At 49.5% G+C, this 19112-nt stretch overlaps 1 pseudogene; it reads right to left on the reverse strand.

Moving 5' to 3' along the window:
* Positions 1-7066: 7066 nt before the first annotated feature.
* LOC149981219 (uncharacterized) overlaps positions 7067-19112 on the reverse strand; it is a 33646-nt pseudogene continuing 21600 nt past the window's right edge.

Raw genomic sequence — 19112 nt, forward strand, 5'->3', positions numbered from 1 at the left:
TCACATTTATTTTTCAACTATCCAATATAAGCAGGGTAATGTGAAAAACTGTCCCAATAACATACAAAACAACTTTTCAACAAGAGTAAATAGAGAGTGAAGCATCATTGAACAATATACATTTAGTGTGTTTACTGCAGCCACAAGTACCAAACAAACTTCTATAAAACACAAACAAATATTGTACAAATATTAGAATTCAAAGATGCACATACGATTAAGAATAACTCAACTGAAATGTAGTCAGTGGATCACCACGTTTTCATCAACTCTTCAATGCTAGAGAAACAGTGCCACCTGTGCACGATATTCAGTAAGTCGCTCTTATTTTGTTTGAAAAAGGTTTGTTGCCTCAGAATCACAATTATGTAAAGTTGTATAAAAAACATCTCCCCTTCATTCTACAGTAACCGGATCTATATGAGCCCTTGAGTGCTGTTAAACTTGCACTGTATAACCCAGGCCCTGAGTCAAAATGTTGGTATGTTACATGGTCTGAAACTTAAAACTTTCCCCCGTTTAACTATTGTCATTCATGAGGTTTGGAAGTGAAGCTAATTTGAAAATTCAGTCGAACTATCAAGACACTTTTTAAAATTACATGTTTGAGTACATGCCCTGTTAAGGAGGCTAATAATCACATTGAGGTACAATTATATTTCATATAATAAATATAATAATTATTAAATAGGTGTAATAACTCTAAAGCCGGCTGTACACTTAATGATTTTGGCCACGATTTAGCTGTCCCAGACAAGTGAGATCTTTTTCAAAACATGTCATTGCACATCTCACACTACAAGAGAATTGCAGATTTTGTGGCAATCAAATCAAACCTGGTCTGGGACTGCTCGGTAGCCCTCAAATTGCGTCTTTGACCCACTCACATTAAGCGAGCGTCACTGACGGCCGCACGCGCTGAGTAGGCAACGACATTGGGGATTTTTTCCCTAATTTTTGTAATGACTTGGTGCTGCCTATCTTGGCCAGGACGCTCTTGAAAATTAGATTTTAAATCTCAATGAGCCCATCCTGGTTAAATAAAGGTTAATTAAAAAAAAAAAAAAATTAATTCGTCTCCGATCTCAAAAACTTGTCTGAGACAGCTAAATCGAAGGCCAAAATCGTGTAGTGTCCATCCGGCTTAAGACGTTGTTTCACTGCTTCGATGCCTGTGGGTCGCTTGGTGGCTCTGCGGTCTCCTGGCAGACCATGACCTGGCATGAGACACTGCTCGGCTTCATCCGCTGACCAGTCTTACCACAGAATGTGCTCTGGAAATCCTGAGGGAGAGGAGAAAGTCACCACAGGAGAATAGCATTCTATGGCAGGGTTTCCCAAACTCTGTCGGCGGGGCCCCTCCCGGTTTTATGTTTTTATTTTTTTTGTGCACCCAGGGGTGTTTGGGAAACCCTGTTCTATGGTACCTCAGGACACTACAGCAGCCGCGGCACAAAGATATGTCTGTTCAGGGCTTGACATTCACTTTCTTTAGACACAAGTAGGCCAGATTTTTTTACTTCTCCAAAAGCTCAATTAATTTGCCCCCCAATCAGACACAAATGTAAGCTACACTCTGCCTATTGGCTTCTTCGCATATTCAAGCCTGTCTCAAAATACAACACTGCCCCTTTAAGGGTGGTTGGCCAACCTTGGAAGCCTATAAAAAATATTGCGACATGAAAATGACTTTATAAAATGACACACAAAGCTCCTCCCCCTGCACTCAGAACAACAAAATATGAAAGATCACTTCTTCCACTCTGACAACAAGCGGTTTGAACTTGCTATATGCTTTTTGAGGTTTGATCCAATAGAATTGCTCATGTGGACACCAAAACACGTTCAGACGTCGTTTTAATGTAACAGAGGATAACATAACCTTTCTAACAATACCCTTTGTATGTCTCACCTCCTCAAACTAAGCAAAGAGCAGACGCCTAAAATAGAGTATGAATGAACATTGATTCTGGAAAATGAATGCTCAGTTTGTTGCGCACAGCATTAGCAGCATTTTAGCCAGACTGTTAGACTAGAAATCTAGTCTGTGTTTTTAGAAACAAGTATATAAAGGAATTAGCAACTCGTTCTCCTTCTGAGAAATAAGGTAGGCCACTTGATTTCAACATCTGAACAAAGTGGACAGGCTAGCATGCTGTTCAAGCAGTTTGAGGACAGAAGGGTGCATTCATAACAATTAAACTGCTTTAAGTTGTTAGCTAGCAAATACTAGATCCAAATTGGCTAGACTTTCAATATAAAGATTAGCTGGCTACTCACTAGCACGTGGGCTTATGCTTGAGAGATTGTACATGAGACCTGTGCTCATTTTCTACAATGCCTGCTACCAGAAGTTGGTCATTATTAGTGACTGTGCATTTTGCATGGTTCTGGTTACATTTGTAACAAAAAGGGCATTGTCATAGACTGACTTGAAAACCAGATCAGTGATTATTGCAAAAAAAAAAGCAGGGTACATTTTGTTGATAAAGTACATTATTAGTGGTGGGTCTTACATTGCGGAAGGCTTATATTTGGCCTAAGTATAATTTCACAAGCCCTGAATTCATTAGATTATTGCTGACTGTTTGAAATGCAGTGTATTTGAACGTTAATTGTACAACAAAGCTTATTTAAAGATCAAGTAAATAAACAGAGATATTGTGAGTCGCCCAAAATAAATATATGATTTTTTAGGCCATATCGCCTAGCTCTACAATGAGGCTGATGTAAGAGATCAGACCGTTTATCTTAAAATGTTGATAGCGTTTTATTTATTCATATTATAAGCTCAACAATGCACACTTGGTTGTAGGCTACGTGGGAATGATCTAAAAATGCAATTGCGGGAAAACACCATTCTCAAAAGCGTACCGCACGTGTGAGAGATTTCATGTGACAGAGATGAAAATATCAGTTAGAAATTAAGAAAGAGGGGAGCTCTAAAGATGCATCAACTAGCATGGGTTACTGACAATGCATTCGGGAAAGTATTCAGACCCCTTGACTTTTTCCACATTTTGGCACACACCTGTCTATTTAAGTTCCAACGGGTTGACAGTGCATGTCAGAGCAAAAACAAAGCCATGACGTCGAAGGAATTGTCCACAGAGCGCCTAGACAGGATTGAGTAAAGGGTCTGAATAGTAAATATGATATTTTATTTTATATATATATATATATATAAAAGAAACACTCAGCAAAAAAAGAAACATCCCTTTTTCAGGACCGTCTTTCAAAGATAATTTGCAAAAATCCAAATAACTTCACAGATCTTCATTGTAAAGGGTTTAAACACTGTTTCCCATGCAACACCAAAAGAAAGATGCCCTGGGTCCCTGCTCTTCTGCGTGAACGTGCCTTAGGCATGCTGCAAGGAGGCCTGAGGACTGCAGATGTGGCCAGGGCAATAAATTGCAATGTCCATACTGTGAGACGCCTAAGACAGTGCTACAGGGAGACAGGACGGACAGCTGATCGTCCTCGCAGTGGCAGACCACGTGTAACAACACCTGCACAGGATCGGTACATCCGAACATCACACATGCGGGACAGGTACAGGATGGCAACAACTGACCAAGTTACACCAGGAACGCACAATCCCTCCATAAGTGCTCAGACTGTCCGCAATAGGCTGAGAGAGGCTAGACTGAGGCCTTGTAGGCCTGTTGTAAATGCAGGTCCTCACCAGACATCACCGGCAACAACGTCACCTATGGGCACAAACCCACCGTCTCTGGACCAGACAGAACTGGCAAAAAGTGCTCTTCACTGACGAGTCGCGGTTTGTCTCACCAGGTGTGATGGTTGGAATCGCGCTTATTGTCGAAGGAATGAGCATTACACCGAGGCCTGTACTCTGGAGCTGGATCGATTTGGAGGTGGAGGGTCCGTCATGGTCTGTGGGGGTGTGTCACAGCATCATCGGACTGAGCTTGTTGTCATTGCAGGCAATCTCAACGATGTGCGTCACAGGGAAGACATCCTCCTCCCTCATGTGGTACCCTTTCCTGCAGGCTCATCCAACCCTCCAGCATGACAATGCCACCAGCCATGCTGCTCGTTCTGTGTGTGATTTCCTGCAAGACAGGAATATCAGTGTTCTGCCATGGCCAGCGAAGAGCCCGGATCTCAATCCCATTGAGCACGTCTGGGACCTGTTGGATCGGAGGGTGAGGGCTAGGGCCATTCCCCCCCAGAAATGTCCGGGAACTTGCATGTGCCTTGGTGGAAGAGTGGGGTAACATCTCACAGCAAGAACAGGCAAATCTGGTGCAGTCCATGAGGATGAAATGCACTGCTGCAGCTGGTGGCCACATCAGATACTGACTGTTACTTTTGATTTTGACACCCCCCCCCCCCCCCTTTGTTCAGGGACACATTATTACATTTATTACATTTAGTCAGATGTCTGTGGAACTTGTTCAGTTTATGTCTCAGTTGTTGAATCTTGTTATGTTCACACAAATATTTACACATGTTAAGTTTTCTGAAAATAAATGCAGTTGACAGTGAGGGGACGTTCCTTTTTTTTGTTGCTGAGTTTAGTTATGTTTTGTAGGCCGTGCTTAATTTGAGCCAGAGCCTGTCGGAACAGGATCCCGCACCTCTCCGTTTTGGACTGTTTCGTGCTGGAACCTATTTTCCCAGATCTGGTACATCTCCTGACATGACAAATAATTTTCACTGTTTGCAATGTAAAACTTCATTTGAAAGCGATTAGCGTTTATTCGACTGGCCTCCTCTGTAATTTTCCTGCCTCCTTAATAAACGGAATGTGAAAACGTGCCTGGTATTCTAATTGATTTGTGTTGGGCTGGCCGGGTTTATGGTTTGTGCAACATTGTAGGCTAGCCTAGAGACTGACCAAACGTGGCTGTTACTGTTGTGAGAGAGAGAAGGGCGCCTGAATCTCCCGCATAACTACAGTGAGATTAATTGAAATAATTCTGAATTCTAAACCAGTCGTAGGCCTATAATTTAGACACAGAGTATTAATAACTTTTAAAAATGATTTTTTTATAGCCTAGCTGTGGGTTGTGTGTAGCCCAAATACATGGTATAGCCTAGTCGGGAACAGACGGCAAATCTTTCAGTGAACAGAATGCAGCCAAAACAGGCCTTTCGCAATATTTCAAATACAATCGCGCGAAAACGCAGGTTGGATATCAAATCTGCCCTGGCAAGCAAAAAGGCAGTAACTGCTCATGTGGTCGAAAATGAGATATTGTCTGGCCCTGGACCCCTCGTGTTTGGCCCTGGACCTCTCGTGTCTGGCCCTGGACCTCTCGTGTCTGGCCCTCTCCTCTCATCCCACGTGTCTGGCCTTGGACCTCTCATGTCTGGCCTTGGACCTCTCATGTCTGGCCTTGGACCTCTCATGTCTGGCCCTGGACCCCTCATGTCTGGCCCTCTCCTCTCACATGTCTGGCCTTGGACCTCACGTGTCTGGCCCTGGGTCTCTCCTATCATCCCTTGTGTCCTGCCGTGGACCTCTGATGTCTGGACCCAGCCCTCTCCTATCACCCCTTGTGTCTGGTTCTGGATCTCTCCTGTCTGGCCCTCTTCTATCACCCCTAGTGTCTGGCCCTAGTCCCATCATATCTGGACTTCTGATTTCTGGCCCTGGGTTTCTCCTTCCCTCACTAGTATCAGGATCTCTCCTCTCTAAACTACTGGACCGCTCACCCTGGTTGTTTGGAGAGGCCCTGTGGGGAAGACCTTGTGAGGGTATCTGGCTTTCTTTCAGAATGTCCGAAGGGCTTTGTTTACTGTGCTCCCTTGATGTTACAAGCGAGGCAGGAACAGGTGTTACCACTGGCTGTGGACACTCAAAACGGAACTGTGGCTGCCCCCCATTGTCTGCAAAATGCCCTGGAGGTAACCCTCTGGGCTGGTTGAACCTCGAGGGACGAGGACCCCTGGGGCCATGGAAACCAGGATGATTTCCTCTTTGAACAGATGAGGAAATCTTTGGACTGTTGAAATAAGGCGATGGTGGCCTCTGTCCTCCAAGGTTAGCTATAGGTGTGAAGTGGTCCCATTTCATGTCTGGACGTCTCAGGTCTGGATCTGGGCCTGGCATTTCTGGATCTCTCATGCCTGGGCCTGAACTCCTCATGTTTGTATTTCTAATGTCGGGTCCTGGATCCATCATATCTGGGTGTCTCCGTTCTTTTCTCATATCTGGACCTCTCATGTCTGGCTCTGGACCTGTCTTGTCTGGCCCTGGACCTATTCGATCATCCAAGATGTCTAGCCCTCTCCCATCACCCCTCATGTCTGGCCCTGGACCTCTCATGTCTGGGCCTCGACCCCTCATGTCTGGGCCTGGAACTTGCATGTCTGGGTCTCGACCTCGTATGTCTGGCTCTGGACCTCTCATGTCTGGGCCTCGACCCCTCATGTCTGGCCCTGGAACGTGCATGTCTGGGCCTCGACCACTCATGTCTGGACTTCGTACACTCATGTCTGGCCCTGGACCTCTCATGTCTGGGCCTCGACCCCTCATGTCTGACCCTGGAACTTGCATGTCTTGGCCTCGACCTCGCATGTCTGGCCCTGAACCTCGCATGTCTGGCCCTGAACCTCGCATGTCTGGGCCTCGACCACTCATGTCTGGGCTTCGTACACTCATGTCTGGCCCTGGACCTCTCATGTCTGGGCCTCGACCCCTCATGTCTGGCCCTAGAATTTGCATGTCTGGGCCTCGACCACTCATGTCTGGGCTTCGTACACTCATGTCTGGCCCTGGACCTCGCATGTCTGGCCCTGGACCTCGCATGTCTGGCCCTGGAACTCGCATGTCTGGGCCTCGACCACTCATGGCTGGGCCTCGACCCCTCATGTCTGGCCTTGGAACTTGCATGTCTGGGCCTCGAGCAGTCATGTCTGGGCTTCGTACACTCATGTCTGGCCCTGGACCTCTCATGTCTGGGCCTCGACTCCTCATGTCTGACCCTGGAACTTGCATGTTTGGGCCTCAACCACGCATGTCTGGCCCTGGACCTCGCATGTCTGGCCCTGGACCTCGCATGTCTGGGCCTCGACCACTCATGTCTGGGTCTCAACCCCTCATGTCTGGCCCTGGAACTTGCATGTCTGGGCCTCGACCACTCATGTCTGGGCTTCGTACACTCATGTCTGGCCCTGGACCTCTCATGTCTGGGCCTCGGCCCCTCATGTCTGGCCCTAGAACTTGCATGTCTGGGCCTCGACCACTCATGTCTGGGCTTCGTACACTCATGTCTGGCCCTGGACCTCTCATGTCTGGGCCTCGACCCCTCATGTCTGGCCCTGGTACTCTCATGTCTGGGCCTCAACCCCTTATGTCTGGCCCTGGGACTTGCATGTCTGGGCCTCGACCTTGCATGTCTGGCCCTGGACCTCTCATGTCTGGGCCTCGACCACTCATGTCTGGGCTTCGTACACTCATGTCTGGCCCTGGACCTCTCATGTCTGGGCCTCGACCCCTCATGTCTGGCCCTGGTACTCTCATGTCTGGGCCTCAACCCCTCATGTCTGGCCCTGGAACTTGCATGTCTGGGCCTCGAGCACTCATGTCTGGGCTTCGTACACTCATGTCTGGCCCTGGACCTCTCATGTCTGGGCCTCGACCCCTCATGTCTTACCCTGGAACTTGCATGTTTGGGCCTCGACCACGAATGTCTGGCCCTGGACCTCGCATGTCTGGCCCTGGACCTCGCATGTCTGGGCCTCGACCACTCATGTCTGGGTCTCGACCCCTCATGTCTGGCCCTGGAACTTGCATGTCTGGGCCTCGACCACTCATGTCTGGGCTTCGTACACTCATGTCTGGCCCTGGACCTCTCATGTCTGGGCCTCGGCCCCTCATGTCTGGCCCTAGAACTTGCATGTCTGGGCCTCGACCACTCCTGTCTGGGCTTCGTACACTCATGTCTGGCCCTGGACCTCTCATGTCTGGGCCTCGAGCACTCATGTCTGGGCTTCGTACACTCATGTCTGGACTTCGTACACTCATGTCTGGCCCTGGACCTCTCATGTCTGGGCCTCGACCCCTCATGTCTGACCCTGGAACTTGCATGTCTTGGCCTCGACCTCGCATGTCTGGCCCTGAACCTCGCATGTCTGGCCCTGAACCTCGCATGTCTGGGCCTCGACCACTCATGTCTGGGCTTCGTACACTCATGTCTGGCCCTGGACCTCTCATGTCTGGGCCTCGACCCCTCATGTCTGGCCCTAGAATTTGCATGTCTGGGCCTCGACCACTCATGTCTGGGCTTCGTACACTCATGTCTGGCCCTGGACCTCTCATGTCTGGGCCTCGACCCCTCATGTCTGGCCCTGGAACTTGCATGTCTGGGCCTCGACCTCGCATGTCTGGCCCTGGACCTCGCATGTCTGGCCCTGGAACTCGCATGTCTGGGCCTTGACCACTCATGGCTGGGCCTCGACCCCTCATGTCTGGCCTTGGAACTTGCATGTCTGGGCCTCGAGCAGTCATGTCTGGGCTTCGTACACTCATGTCTGGCCCTGGACCTCTCATGTCTGGGCCTCGACTCCTCATGTCTGACCCTGGAACTTGCATGTTTGGGCCTCAACCACGCATGTCTGGCCCTGGAACTCGCATGTCTGGCCCTGGACCTCGCATGTCTGGGCCTCGACCACTCATGTCTGGGTCTCAACCCCTCATGTCTGGCCCTGGAACTTGCATGTCTGGGCCTCGACCACTCATGTCTGGGCTTCGTACACTCATGTATGGCCCTGGACCTCTCATGTCTGGGCCTCGGCCCCTCATGTCTGGCCCTAGAACTTGCATGTCTGGGCCTCGACCACTCATGTCTGGGCTTCGTACACTCATGTCTGGCCCTGGACCTCTCATGTCTGGGCCTCGACCCCTCATGTCTGGCCCTTGTACTCTCATGTCTGGGCCTCAACCCCTTATGTCTGGCCCTGGGACTTGCATGTCTGGGCCTCGACCTTGCATGTCTGGCCCTGGACCTCGCATGTCTGGGCCTGGGCCTCGACCTCGCAAATCTGGGTCTCGACGACTCATGTCTGGGCCTCGACCACTCATGTCTGGGCTTCGTACACTCATGTCTGGCCCTGGACCTCTCATGTCTGGGCCTCGAGCACTCATGTCTGGGCCTCGACCCCTCATGTCTGGCCCTGGAACTTGCATGTCTGGGCCTCGACCTCGCATGTCTGGCCCTGGACCTCGCATGTCTGGGCCTCGATCTTGCATGTCTGGGCCTGGAACTCGCATGTCTGGGCCTCGACCACTCATGTCTGGGTCTCGACCCCTCATGTCTGGCCCTGGAACTTGCATGTCTGGGCCTCGAGCACTCATGTCTGGGCTTCGTACACTCATGTTTGGCCCTGGACCTCTCATGTCTGGGCCTCGACCCCTCATGTCTTACCCTGGAACTTGCATGTTTGGGCCTCGACCACGCATGTCTGGCCCTGGACCTCGCATGTCTGGCCCTGGACTTCGCATGTCTGGGCCTCGACCACTCATGTCTGGGTCTCGACCCCTCATGTCTGGCCCTGGAACTTGCATGTCTGGGCCTCGACCACTCATGTCTGGGCTTCGTACACTCATGTCTGGCCCTGGACCTCTCATGTCTGGGCCTCGGCCCCTCATGTCTGGCCCTAGAACTTGCATGTCTGGGCCTCGACCACTCATGTCTGGGCTTCGTACACTCATGTCTGGCCCTGGACCTCTCATGTCTGGGCCTCGAGCACTCATGTCTGGGCTTCGTACACTCATGTCTGGGCCTCGACCACTCATGTCTGGGCCTCGACCCCTCATGTCTGGCCCTGGAACTTGCATGTCTGGGCCTCGACCACTCATGTCTGGGCTTCGTACACTCATGTCTGGCCCTGGACCTCTCATGTCTGGGCCTCGACCCCTCATGTCTGGCCCTGGAACTTGCATGTCTGGGCCTCGACCTTGCATGTCTGACCCTGGACCTCGCATGTCTGGGCCTGGGCCTCGACCTTGCATGTCTGGGCCTGGACCTCGCATGTTTGGGCCTAGACCACTCATGTCTAGCCCTGGAACTTGCATGTCTGGGCCTCGACCCCTCATGTCTGGCCCTGGAACTTGCATGTCTGGGCCTCGACCCCTCATGTCTGGGCTTCGTACACTCATGTCTGGCCCTGGAACTTGCATGTCTGGGCCTCGACCCCTCATGCCTGGCCCTGGAACTTGCATGTCTGGCTCTCGACCCCTCATGTCTGGCCCTAGAACTTGCATGTCTGGGCCTCGACCACTCATGCCTGGGCTTCGTACACCCATGTCTGGCCCTGGACCTCTCGTGTCTGGGCCTCGACCCCTCATGTCTGGCCCTAGAACTTGCATGTCTGGGCCTCGAGCACTCATGTCTGGGCTTCGTACACTCATGTCTGGCCCTGGACCTCTCATGTCTGGGCCTCGACCCCTCATGTCTGGCCCTGGAACTTGCATGTCTGGGCCTCGACCTCGCATGTCTGGGCCTTGACCTCGCATGTCTGGTCCTCGACCTTGCATGTCTGGCCCTGGACCACTCATGTCTGGCCCTGGACCTCTCATGTCTGGGCTTCGACCACTCGTGTCTGGCCCTGGACCTCTCATGTCTGGGCCTCAACCTCGCATGTCTGGGCCTTGATCTCGCATGTCTGAGCCTCGACCACTCTTGTCTGGCCCTATCCCTCTCATGTCTGGGCTTCGACCGCTCATGTATGGCCCTAGACCTCTTCTATCATCCCACATGTCTGGCCCTGGACCTTGCATGTATGGCCCTGGTCCTATCATATCTGGCCCTGGTCCCATCATATCTGTCCCTCTGATGTCTGGGCCTTGTTTTCTTCTCCCCTCCCTCCTATCGGGAACTGTCCTCTCTAAACTGCTGGACCTCTCACCCTGGTTGTTTGGAGAACCTGGGGGGAGGACCTTGTGCGGAAAAATGTTTCTCTCTCATAATCTCTGATGGACTCTGTACAATGTTTTGCTCCTTTATTTCTGATTGAACAGCCCCACCTTCATTGTCATGATACTGGTTGTTGGCGTCTCTTGTGGTTTCTAGCAGCCCTTGAAGTCTGATCACGGGCTGATGTGGACCATTAAACCAGGACCGTGGATGCCTCATTTGCAGCCCTCTCCTTCCCCCCCTCATGTCTTGCCCTTGTCCTATCATATCTGGCCCTTGGTTTGGAGACGCCTTGTGAGGAAAACAGTTTCTCTCTCATAATGTCTGATGGGCTCTGTACAATGCATTGCTCTAGTATTTCCTGTTGAGAGGGCCTATCCCTATTGTCTTGACGCTGTAAGTTGAGGCCTTGCTGGTTGTTGAGGCCTGCTGGTGGTGATCGCAGCAAGCTTTGAGGAGGTTGTTGATCCCCAGGTTGCTGGGGAGTGGGATTTTCATGGGGCAATTGATGGCCTGCGTACTCAATCTCTCCCTGTGGTGGACGTCCAGAACGATCACACAGCGATTCATTAATGTCCTTTCTATCAAGAGGGGGCTGAGGTGAGTCATTAGTCTCCATGACCAGTGCTGGAGCTGGGCTCGTAGGACCCATGTCTTCAGGAGCCTCTGGACCCTTGGAGTCTTCCGACACTGGAGGAGGAGAAGACTCCCTTTGACCCTTTGAGACTCCCCTAGAGGCGAAATCTAGTTTTTTTCTTGGTGTAGATGGGGATCTGCTACGGCTCTCAGAGCTGCGCCGAGAAGTGCGCTCTTTATGAGGGAGATGGCGGCCTGTGCGGTCAGAGTGGTCACAATCTCTGTGATGCGGTTGGCTCCTCTCACCCCGTCTGTGTCTGTCCCTCCGCCTATCAGAGCATCCAGGGGACCACCTGCCAGATCTACGAGTAGGGATTTTGTGGCGGTCCTTAACTTTACGGTCCCGTCTTTTGGGTGAGTGAGTATCCGGCTGGCTGCTATGCTTACGCCTCCTATCAGGAGTGTCATTGCGCGATGTGCCACGAACACGAGCTAGACACCAAGGAGTCACGAGACCGCTCAGAACGCCTTGCTGAATGTGATAGAGTTTTCACCTTCTCTCCTCCATTCATGTCTTGCAGCTCATCAAAGATGGTGTCATCCTCTGGGACGTAAGCTACATCAGAGTCCTGGATCTCACCAGCTTCAGGATCTGAATTGTCGGTTGCCTGAATATTTCCCTTTTTAATCTCTTTGACCTGCTTCGTGTTGCACTGGGCATTTCCACATTTCTTGACTCTGAAAGAGATACAGTCTTTGTCTCGGTCTTAATCTCTTGTTTTATTGGTACTTCTGTTTTCAAGAGACCTTTCAAAGCTTTTTGATTCGCTGAAGGATTTGACTGCTCTCCATCAGTCTGCTGTGTTTGGAAGTGAGACAGCACAGATTTATGAGGGGGAGACATCAAGGCATCAGAAACAGAGAAGTGGGCCATGAACATGCCCACTACCTCTCTCTGCTGACGCAGTGCCCACTCCTGCTCCTTCAACTGCTGTTTCTGCTCCTCGATCTGCCTGTTGAGCTCCTCAAGCATTTGCTGTTGTTCAGTCAGAGTAGCGGCTGAGACAATTACATCACCAGTAATGGGGAGGCTCAGAGGGGCTGGAGTGGGAGCTGGGACTGGGGCTTGTACTGTGACTGGGGTAGGAGCTTGAGCTGGGGTAAGAGTTGGAGAGGGGGCTTTTGCTACACTGACCTCATCATTGTGCATATCCTCAACGATAGTCTCATCTTCAGGGTCGTAAGCCACGTCGTCATCATCAGCACAAATGGCCAGAGAGGCAGCTTTCGCCTCAAACATTTTATCAGTACAATTTTGGGCAACCAATCCATTGCCCATTGCTGGATCATACTCTTCCCCTGGGTCGTATGGTCGATCGTATTCATTTCCCTCCTCCTCAATCTCTTTGACTTTGGATTTCTGCCCGTACTGCTGGACTATTGGATCCACCATTGAGAGAGGGGGAAGAGTGGATGGAGGGGGCACTGCTGCAACTGCTGGGACTGCAGGAGAGTCCATCCCAAACAGTGACTTCAGGATGGTCTGCAGGGGACTGGTGGCCGTGCTGCTTGGTGCAGCGGAGGAGCTAGTGGTGGGGGGAGGGGCAGAAGCCGGCGGAGCAGCTCTAATGGAGGACAGAAGTGATGGGCTAGTCAGTGAGCCAGAGGAGGAGGAGTGTGACAGGGATTCAGTGGAAGGAGGGGAACCAGGATGAGTGGACATGATGGGCATCTCACTAGCTTTAAGCACCAACTGTCAGAGCAGCTCACAGATTACTGCACCTGTACATAGCCCACCTATAATTTAGCCCAAACAACTACCTCTTTCCCTACTGTATTTTATTTATTTATTTATTTTGCTCCTTTGCACCCCATTATTTTTATTTCTACTTTGCACATTCTCCCATCTACCATTCCAGTGTTTTACTTGCTATATTGTATTTACTTTGCCACCATGGCCTTTTTGCCTTTACCTCCCTTATCTCACCTCATTTGCTCACATCGTATATAGACTTGTTTATACTGTATTATTGACTGTATGTTTGTTTTACTCCATGTGTAACTCTGTGTCGTTGTATGTGTCGAACTGCTTTGCTTTATCTTGGCCAGGTCGCAATTGTAAATGAGAACTTGTTCTCAACTTGCCTACCTGGTTAAATAAAGGTGAAATAAAAAATAAATAAAAAAAATCTCTGGGTCATAAGGCAAGAATTCCTCCATTCTAGGCTCAGACCCATACAGCGAAGTGGGTCTAGGGAGGCCTATATCTCTGGGGTCTTTGGACATGTGGATCTTGGGTCTCTTCGACCGCTTGTGGTACGCTTCCCGCACGTTTGGGTTTCTGGCAAATAACCAGTCCCAGAAGAAGATTGAGGCGATTTTTCTCAAGGCTTGTTACATAAAGATGGTGAAGGGAGATGAGTTTTGAATAAATAATGCAGTGTGTGCCATCTGTATGGCCTTCTACATGTTGGCCTAAATGACAGCATTTTCTTACCTGATCCTTCGAAAGGTTGGAGTTTGGATGGAATGGATTCCTTTGCGCTGACTGGGATGAGGTAGATATCCTTGATGCTGCGGCTTTTGTTGGCCACCACCCCAAAGCGCCGTCTGCTGCTGAAATAGGAGAACAGAGACACGTAGGCCAACTCCTCCTCCTCTGTCGCTGGGTGGAACCGAATCACACAAAGCTCCTGTGGACCGACAATCATCTCTTAACATTGAGATACCAATACATACACAGACCCCATCTAAATTGTATAGGTTTTTCCATAATGACAGAGGGAGGGCTTGCCTTTGTAACAGAGGCCTTCACTCTCCCGATGTAGTCCCACACAGTTTGAGGCATGATTCTTCCACCAATCTGGATGGTATCAGGCAGGTCCTGAACAAAATAAACTTGTTGTAAATATCCACATGGCCAAAACTGCTATGTTTGTTTATGAGATGAATTGTTTTAAATGTTTAGAAAGAAACTATCCAAAAAGACTATCTGAAAATGCTCTCCTATTTTTTCTCTTGCAGTCATGGTAGCAAAGTTCTGTTCTGTTATATCTGCTACCTCTTTGAGATATTCGGAGGGCCCTGAGACCAGATAGCCCTTGGTGACGAACTTGGCCACGCTGATCATGTTGAGGAAGCCCTTCCACACTACTTCCTGCTTGGCCAGGAACTGGGCCGTCTCCCCATCTGGAGGGGTGTGGGAGTTCATAGACCTGCAAACACAACATCACAATGAGAGTTCACTACTACCCATTCACTCAGCTGTAAAGCAAATATTGCTCATGCACAGAGGACAAAACAAGACTCATATTATGACTGAAATGAACCAGCACTAATTATCTTAAAACCCTTTCTTATCAAGGTTCACTTGTAGTGATAGTGGCAAACTGAGAGGAGATACCTTGAAGAGGATGCAGATGATCCAGATGAACCATAGAACGATGAGGAGGATGGCTTCATCGGGATAGATTTGGGTAATGCTGGCATTGGTGGCTGGGATGGGGGGGGGTGGCAAGGGCATGAATGGCTTGCTCAGAGTACCACTCTGTTTCACAGGGGCATAAAAGACTGGTGGAAGTGGGGCTGTAGACAAGGCGACACTTGCCATGGCAGGAGTGCAGTTGTCAGCTGTGTGGGGGTCACCATAAAGAGCAGCAGAACGGTTGCCAATGGTGCGGGGGTCACGCCTTGTGATGGTTATCGTATAAACAGATGGGATCATGACTGGGGTATACATTCTGGACGGTGTCTTGGCTTTGCAGTTTTCCGGAATAGAGGAGGCAGGAGAATCCAAAATGGGGGAGGCGGGAGATTCCATTGTTGTAGAAGCGGGAGATTCCATTGTTGGAGAAGCTGGAGATTCCATTGTGGGAGAAGTGGGGGATTCCATGATGGTTAAGGCAGGGTCGTCCTCCATTACTGGGGAAGCAGAGGATTCCATGGTGGGTGATTGGTGGGTGATTAATCTCCAGCTGGAGTTCTCCATCCTCTCTCCTCTGTTCTGAGAGCTGTTCTGGCATACATCCAGGGTGGCCGAGACAGCCTGTCTCTCCATTGGTCTGGTTTGGTGGAGGACGACGATGACACCAGAGAGTTTAGGCTTCTTGGCTAAAGGCTCCGCCTCATCCTCGACTGATATCTGACCTGAAGGGCAGAAACAGACACCAACCCACACAAAACATCTGTTAGCAACATCATCACCCTCTACAGAATACAGAATGCCTTAAATCATTCATTTTGACGTTGGGAGTGATTGTGGTTGATATCAACACGGGAGCCAACCCTGTGGCCCTTCACGATCATAGTTTGACACATTGCAAAAGACAAAACATAATTTTATGGTGTTTGTTGGATGTTGTGATGTGTACACTGTAATTGTGCTTTCTCTTTTTTTCCATTTACCTGTGCAGATCTTGCACTTGAGGTCAAACAGGTGAGCTCTGTGCTCAGCAGTTGTGTCTTTCAGCATGCAGCTGAGGATGTCTGGCACTGAGCTGCTCTGGCTCGACTGGCTAGGTCTGGCCTTAGGGGCAGCATGGAGAGTGGTCTTCTGTTCCTGAGAAAAGAGGATCATGTCACACTCTCATTTACTAAAATGTTACACACAGATTCTCACGCACAAACACACACAAATCTAATAAAACGTATGGCACATTTAAAGATGAAACAAAACATCTAGGAATCAGTTCATCAACATGACCAAACAATACATGTTAGATAACACGTAAAAAGTATAGCCATGCAAGATGTGGAGGTCATGGGCAATTCCACGGTAACATAATGATGCTTTTGTTTTTGAAAAACATTTCTGTGGAAATTCTTAAAAGTCATCCTTGTGCATAGAGTTTTGTTTAACTTTGCAATAATTGTTTTTTGTTTGGCATACATTTGAAAGTGAATACCTTCATATTTAGTTGCGCACCCCCAGCATACAACCCAGCAGCATTGCAGTTCTTGACACACACCGGAACTACCATGTTCAAAGGCACTTAAATCTTGTCTTGCCCATTCACACTCAATGGCACAGATACACAATCCATGTCAACTGTCTCAATGCTTAAAAATCCTCCTTTAAACTGTCTCCTCCCCTTCATCTACACTGATTGAATTGGATTCAACAAGTGACATCAATAGCGTTCACCTCGATTCACCTGGTCAGTCTGTCATGGATATCAAATGTTACCTACAAGACCTTAACCAACAATGCTTTAAGAAGTTAAGAAAAAAATTGAAAAGAAAATAGATTAACAAATAATTAAACAGCAGCAATATAATAACAAGTGAGGCTATATACACAGGGGGTAGTGGTATAGAGTCAATGTGCGGGGGCACCGGTTAGTTGAGGTAATATGTACATGTAGGTAGAGTTAAAGTGACTATGCATAGATAATAAACAGAGAGTAGCAGCAGCGTAAAAGAGGGGTCTGGGTAGCCTGTTGATTAGCTGTTCAGCAGTCTTATGGCTTGGGGGTAGAAGCTGTTAAGAAGCCTTTTGGACCTTGACTTGGCGCCAGTGATGTATTGAGCCATACGCACTAACCTTTGTAGTGCCATGCTTGTCGGAGGCCGAGCAGTTGCCATTCCAGGCAGTGATGCAACCAGTCAGTGATGCTCTCGATGGTGCAGCTGTAGAACCTTTTGAGGATCTGAGGACCCACGCCAAATCTTTTCAGTCTCCTTAGGGGGAATAGGCTTTGTCGTGCCCGACTGTCTTAGTGTGTTTGGCCCATGATAGTTTGTTGTGAAGTGGACACCATGGAACGTGAAGCTCTCAACCTGTTCCACTACAGCCTTGTCGATGAGAATGAGTTGAGCACCCCCAGCATACAACCCAGCAGCATGGTCCTCCTTTTCCTGTAGTCCACAATCATCTCCTTTGTCTTGATCTCGTTGAGGGACAGGTTGTTGTCCTGGTACCACATGACCAGGTCTCTGACCTCCCTATAGGCGGTCTCATTGTTGTCGTGATCAGGCCTACCGCTGTTGTGTCATCGGCAAACTTGATGGTGTTGGAGTCATTCATTGCCATGCAGTCATGAGTGAACATGGAGTACAGGAGGGGACTGAGCACGCACCCCTGAGGGGTCCCCGTGTTGAGGATCAGTGGCGGACGTGTTGTTCTCTACCCTTATCAACTGGGGATGGCCCGTCAGGAAGTCCAGGATCCAGTTGCAGAGGGAGGTGTTTAGTCCCAGGGTCCTTAGCTTAGTGATGAGCTTTGAGGGCACTATGGTGTTGAATGATGAGCTGTAGTCAATGAATAGCATTCTCACATAGGTGTTCCTTTTGTCCAGGTGGAAAGGGCAGTGTTGTGGATCTGTTGGGGCGGTCTCTGTTGGGGCTTTCTCGGGTTTCTGGGATAATTGTGTTGATGTGAGCCATGGCCAGCATTTCAAATCCCTTCATGGCTACAGACGTGAGTGCTATGGGTCGGTAGTCATTTAGGCAGGTTATTTTAGTGTTCTTGGGCACAAATACTATAGTGGTCTGCTTGAAACATGTTGGTATTACAGACTGGTATTACAGGTTGAAAATGTCAGTGAAGACACTTGCCAGTTGGCCAGAGCAAGCTGGGAGTACACATCCTGGTAATCCGTCTGGCCCTGCGGCCTTGTGAATGTTGACCTGTTTAAAGGTCTTACTCACATCGGCTACGGAGAGCGTGATCACACAGTCATCCGGAACGGCTGGTGCTCTCATGCATGTCTCAGTGTTACTTTCCTCAAAGCGAGCATAGAAGTAATTTAACTCGTCTGGTAGGTTCGTGTCACTGGGCAGCTCGTAGCTGTGCTTCCCTTTGTAGTCTGTAATAGTTTGCAAGCCCTGACACATCCGACGATTCAATCTTAGTCCTGTATTGACGCTTTACCTGTTTAATGGTTCGTCAGAGCCTAGCAGGATTTATTTTTATAATTTTTTTCTAATCTTACCCACTTTTCTCCACAATTTTGTGGTATCTAATTGTTAGTAGTTACTATCTTGTCTCATCGCTACAACTCCCGTACGGGCTCGGGAGAGACGAAGGTCGAAAGCCATGCGTCCTCCAAAACACAACCCAACCGCCCTGCTTCTTAACACAGGGCGCATCCAACCCGGAAGCCAGCCGCACCAATGTGTTGGAGGAAACACCGTGCACCTGGCGACCTGGTTAGCGTGCACTGCGCCCGGCCCGCCACAGGAGTCGCTAGTGAGCGATGAGACAAGGATATCCTAACGGCCAAACCCTCCCTAACCCGGACGACGCTAGGCCAAATGGACCTCCCGGTCGCGGCCGACTGCGACAGAGCCTGGGCTCGAACCCAGAGTCTCTGGTGGCACAGCTAGCACTGCGATGCAGTGCCCTAGACCACTTTGCCACCCGGGAGGATAGCAAGCTTTCGTATTGGCTTCCGAGTTAGAGTCCCGCTCCTTGAAAACGGCAGCTGTACCTTTTAGCTCAGTGCGGATGTTGCCTGTAATCCATGGCTTCTGGTTGGGGTATGTACGTATGGTCATTGTGGAAATGACGTCATTGATGCACTTATTGATGAAGCCAGTGACTCATGTGGTGTACTCCTCAATGCCATTGGAGGAATCCTGGAACATTTTCCAGTCTGTACTAGAAAAAAAGTCCTGTAGCTTAGCATCTGCTTCAACTGACCA

The sequence above is a fragment of the Oncorhynchus mykiss genome, chromosome 9 (assembly GCF_057628025.1).
Source record: "Oncorhynchus mykiss isolate SJ-2025 chromosome 9, ASM5762802v1, whole genome shotgun sequence".
Lineage (NCBI taxonomy): Eukaryota > Metazoa > Chordata > Actinopteri > Salmoniformes > Salmonidae > Oncorhynchus > Oncorhynchus mykiss.